This window comes from Solanum tuberosum, unplaced genomic scaffold (assembly GCF_000226075.1).
Source record: "Solanum tuberosum cultivar DM 1-3 516 R44 unplaced genomic scaffold, SolTub_3.0 scf00198, whole genome shotgun sequence".
Classification (NCBI taxonomy): Eukaryota; Viridiplantae; Streptophyta; class Magnoliopsida; order Solanales; family Solanaceae; genus Solanum; species Solanum tuberosum.
In genome coordinates this window covers 1,074,706-1,080,520 of record NW_006239121.1, presented here as the reverse complement: position 1 = coordinate 1,080,520, position 5,815 = coordinate 1,074,706, and positions in this window count along the sequence as shown.

The following is a 5,815-nucleotide window of genomic DNA, read 5'->3' as shown; positions in this document are numbered from 1 at the left end:
AAAATATTTTCAATTTCAACAATTATTTTCTACTCTAGTAAAAATAAAAGATATTTCTCAAAAATATTTTTTCATTCATAAATCAAACACTAAAAATCTTTTTCGGAAAATATTTTCTACTCACCAACCAAACATGAGAAAATAAGTCAAAAATCAACTTGTTTTCCAGGAAAACATTTTCTAGGAAAACATTTTCCATGGAAAACATTTTCCTTCATACCAAACACACCCTAGATCTTTGCGCTTTCTGCTACTATCAATAGACAATTTATCTTTACAGAGGTAAGCATTAGAGAATGTTTTGTCCAATGAATCGTCCATTTCGTCATCCCCAATGCATTTTCCTTCCCTATGCTCTCTCTCTTCATCAGTCCAGCCTCTGGGCTGAACTTCAGGGAGAAAGCAGTCCGGCCTTGAAATGCATATTGCTGCCTTGGCATCGAACTTCAGTTTGTCATGATCAAACACCCAGAGACCTTGGTCTTCCAGGACAAAAAGCCACTCTGTGGATACATGCAACTTATCTTAGAAAACACGAACATGACGATGGAGAATAAATATAATATATTATCCACAAGGTAGATTTGCTATTGATTTTGAAGAGCATCACTATGGTCTGCAATTTTCTAAAACCTCAGCCTCATAAGGAAGGAAAAAAAAATGAAACTGAGGGTATAAGCAAAATCAAAACGATCTAATGTACTCAACTATAAAACAGGGCTAGATAAAAGACATACTTATGAGAGCTTTAGGTGTCATAAGTTTTGGATTACTCAGGTTCTCTTCTGTGCCAGCTCGGACAGAGACCCATTTAAGTAACTCACTGGGTAGCTGAGACTCAGAGAAAGCATTTACATAAGCAGTCAACCTATCTTGATCACATATTTCCCTAAAAGCCAACAATTCCCAAATTTATTAGCAGATAACAAGTTAACAAGCTTCTTTTCAAATTTTAGTGCAGCAATTTTCCCCTACCTAGCAAACTGTATGGCATTATCTGCTACTAAGGACCATAGCAGAACCAAGTTCCTGAAGTAGGATTCCGGTGGCTGAAACCATCTGCCAGAACTTAGAAATGAATGATCAACCAGTATCACAGCATCATACAATAGTTTCTGTAGAACAACTGCATCTTCGGAACTCTGCAACAATAAATATTGAAAACAAAAAGTGAAGAGCTTAGCCTTACAGAAATCAATCTTGATCTGCAAATTTATATTTGCATTAGCAGGGACTGGACACATCCTTAAAACCAGTATAAAACATCAAATGTACACATACAAACAGAGTGGGGAGCATAGCAGAGCATGGAACTTGTTGGAACATCCACTCTTAAATCTTTGCGATAATGAAGGTTGTCATGAATACGTACCAATAAGGCAGTGACCACAAGCTTTTTTTTCGAAAGAATTCTGAGAAGCATATCTACAACAAGTAAAAACTCGAAGCCATCAAGAATCAAGTGAAATATTGTCAATATAAAGCTTGAATACATGTCTTAGCTTTGAAATTCCACTTCTAACACTAAAAATACACCTATTTTAAGTATAAAATGTTCATGTCTCGGCTTAAAAAGAGCAAACCAAAAAGTGCAGCTAATTCAGTTTACTAAGGTTTTATTATGCAATGAAGTCAAAAACTCAAAATAAATTGCCTAAGAAACGATTATAGTAATTGGAGGTTCGAATACTCTCATTTCCAAGTAGTTTCTTATTCATGGTACATGTGGGATAAGTGATGCTGGCAGATAAAGAATGATCGATCCACTTTTCCCAAGATTAGTTTTCGGGAAGCACACAACTACTTTTCTTCACGTAGGCTCCCTAACATGATTATTCTGCTGTTTGCTTTTCCAACTCAATTACAAAGTCCCTTGGAATATATGCATCCCATTATGACATGTGTACTGTTTAATATACAACTAAAAGTAGCAATTCCAGCGAATGCAAGTATTGAGATTTCATGGAAAGAATATTGCATCAGTAGATAGAAAACTTTATGCATATGCACATGAAAGATTTAAATAGAGAATAAGTTGCTTGAAAACAAATTGCACTTCAAAGGAAATGAGTTCAGTGAAATGAACTCTTCAAGAATACCTAGCATATCAAAAAGAATTCCAAGAGCAGCTGAACAACCTTAGTTCACATGCATCAGCTTCTTTTCACAAACCATCAACCGAACTCCAAATAAATCAAAAGAAAAGAAAACTGATGAAAATAATATTGAACAACCTCAACATTTTATATCTCTTGCTTGAATGAGACAGAATATATTGGATGTGCTGTCCTTAGTTTTTCAAAAATAAAAAAAGAACCTCAGCCAAGTCACAACAACACAACACATGAATATTAAAGGTTCCCAGCTTTAGTGATAAACAACCAACTTAACTCGCACCCTAAAAGCATATCAATCATTTTATCCATAAATTCCAGCTGTGACCAGCAAAAGAAATATAAATCGGACTACCTGCAGTGAGACCACATTGACCCCAATACACTGGACCCCTATGCTAACAACTCCAAAGGGCTTCATAATAGAAGATGAATGTGTAAGGGTGTACAACCAACCATGGGTTATACAGTAAAGGCATCATGGACAATTAACATCAACTCAAGCAAAAATGAGTGACACACAACATCCGATAAAGGGTTGTCCTCAACACAATAGTTTTCTATTCATTGAAAGAGTGAAAAAAAATGGATTTGTTTTCAACATTCCAACCACATCTACAGCTAATTGATTGGTGAAATAAAGAATTTAGTACGGACAAAAACATACCCAGTATAATTCCACAAGTGGGGTCTAGGGAAGGTAGGATGTACGCCGGCCTTACTTCTTTTGGGGTAGAGAGACTATTTCGGATAAACCATCGGCTCAAAATAAATGTAAGCAAAGCATGATAGAAAGAAAAAAATTTTGACAGCCAAATAACAAGATAAACAAGACAAATGAAACAACAGATAATAGTGAAAGTTTAGAAAATAAGATCACTTGGCTACCTATTACCCTTCTACCCTTCTTATCGAACTCTGAATCTTTCTATCTTGGGTCATGTCCCCATTAAGCTGGATGTCCTGTCAAATCACCTCCTCCCTTTCTTCTTCAACCTACCTATACCTCTCCTAAAACATACTATAGACAACCTCTCAAGGAATTTAGTACGGAAGGTATACAAATACAAGAACAATGATATTTAATTATTCATATGATGCAGACAATATGACGTAATATCATAAGATCTATACATTTAGAAACTTGGGAAGACATTAGGAAAAAAAGCACTATAGATTAGTATTATTTGGTTACTGCTATTAGGAAATATAAGCATATGAAGTGGATCAATTTAGTTAGCCGATGACACAGGTATCCTCCTAAATCCCCATAAAAAACTATGCTAAACTTATTGTTGGGCTGCCATTTCTGCCCATCTTCTTACAAAATTTGATATGGATTTTGTTATCTCTTTATGACTGATCGAAATAGCAAGGTGACTTTACTGTACAGAAATTACATATTAATAGTAATTTTAAAAAAAAAGATCTTTAATACATAATCAGGTAATGAAACTTACTTTTTCAAGGGGATACTAACTAGCAAGAACTCACCTAAAAATTCAATATTTTGGAACTGCTTGAGAGTCTGAATTGCCCAGTTTCGTGCATCCTTTTGGAACTCCTCATTTACAAACCTCCTATTAAACTTCAAAGACAAAGCAAGCAAGAACACCTCACACATTACGATCCCAGCTAGATCCCTGATCCCACGCCTACTTTTCTGACCCTTGTGAACCTCAGCACTAACAATTGGAAAGAAAACTCCTAAGTTCTCGTCAAGTTTAGCACACTTCCCAACCAAATCAACCATCCAAACCCCAGCCAATTCCTCAAAACAGACAATATCCTCATCAATCACATTTCCATTTTCAGGCACAACCAAACATAGACATATATAATCAACAATTTTCTCTACCAACTCCCTAATTTCACTAGTCAAGCACAACCCAATTCGTGAAAACTCACATACTATATCATACAAAACATATATTAACGGGGCAAGCAAGGCAATCTTTTTCGTCCCATTACACGAACCCGAACACGAAATTAGCAACTGAAACAAGTCTTTAGCAACAATGGTTTTGCTAACACCAGCTGATTTTGAAGAGTGAAAAGTGACAGCAGAGTAAAACCATGTAATTTCAAGAGGTGGGTCAGGCATTGTTTGGACTAAACGAAAGAAAATGGACTCAAAAACAGAGAAATCAGAACTTCCATTTCGGTATGAGGCCAAGAAATGATTGATTGATTCTTTCAACATGGGCTCGAAGCCCTTTGTTGATGGACACATGGAAAGAGATTTTGAGGTTGTAAATGAAAGCTAAAATGGGGTTTTCTCAAGTTTGATTTTGGAAGAATTTGATGGGATTTAGGGTTTAACAGTAACCTCAAAACCCTAGGTTAAAGGAGTTGATGGAGGTGGGAATTTTTGGTGTCTATTTGTAACGGACATTTTGATTTTTGAATTTGGTTTTGGAACTTGTATTATTGTATGGATTAGCGGGAATAAAAGAAATAGCACCAACTCCATATTTCCTTTTCTAAAAAATGAGAAAATAATATATTCGTCAATTCTCAACTATACACTTATATTCTACAGAAGTCCTATTACCCCTTAGGGGTCATTTGGTTTGACGAAAAGTTACGTTGGAATTAATTATGATGGAATAAGTTATGTCAAGATAAGTAATATTGATAGAGCTGTCAAAAAGGGCCGGCTCCGCCCCACCCGGCCCAAGCCTCATGGGCCAAGGAATTTGAAGGGCTAAGGTGGGCTGACCTTTCATTCGGAAGGGCCAGAAAATGCTCAACTCAACCCAACCCTAGAAGGGCCGAGGGCTGGGGGGGGGGGCTAGCCCTTCTTTTTTTTTCTTTTCAAACTTATAATTCTATAACATCAAGAAAATGAGAAGATTTTCAAATCAAATATGACAAACAATGGTGTTTTTTTAATAACACTAACAAAAAGTCTAGTGTAATGTATCTCGCATACCGGATACACGAGTGAGATAAGAGAGTGAAAAGCAAGATTGGAGGGAGGCGAGGGCACGATATTTGTCTATGCTTCATAGATACATGCGAATCTACTTGGATATAGTGTATCTAGAACATATTAACCTAATTTTGAGTCCATATATTTTGAGATACATGTATCTAGACGTACCAAAATCTGGTAAGATTCATAATATTACATCATATTGTGTATTTAAGTAATTAGATTATATACTAGTGAAATTATTGTAAGTTACCTTAAATAAAAAGTTTTGGCCGATGGGCCGACCCCGGCTCCGCCCTGATCAAGCCTCAAGGGCCAATGACTTATATGGGCCGGGTTTATATGCCCTAGTGTTAAAGGGGCTTGAAAAATCCTATCCCAACCCTACCCCAATAACAGGTTGGGTTGGGCCGGCCCCATGGACTAAGCCCGTGTTGACGGCTTGCTGAGGTTATTTTTTTATTGGTTGTTTGGTTTGTTATATTCAAATAATATGCATGACATAATTTCTAAGAATAAGTTGTTTGTTTACAAAAATACCCTCCATTTTATTTATTAATTTATTTATACTTTCTTTGAAAGCTTTAGTTTCTCACTTTTAAGAAGAGAAAATGGTCTAAAACCCCCCAATCTATACCCGAAATCCCAACTACACACTTATTCATTACGGGAGTCCTATTACCCCCTGAACATTTTAAAAGTATAATATATACCTCCTTAAAAACACACAACCAGATTTATATAAAATTGTGAATTGCACGCG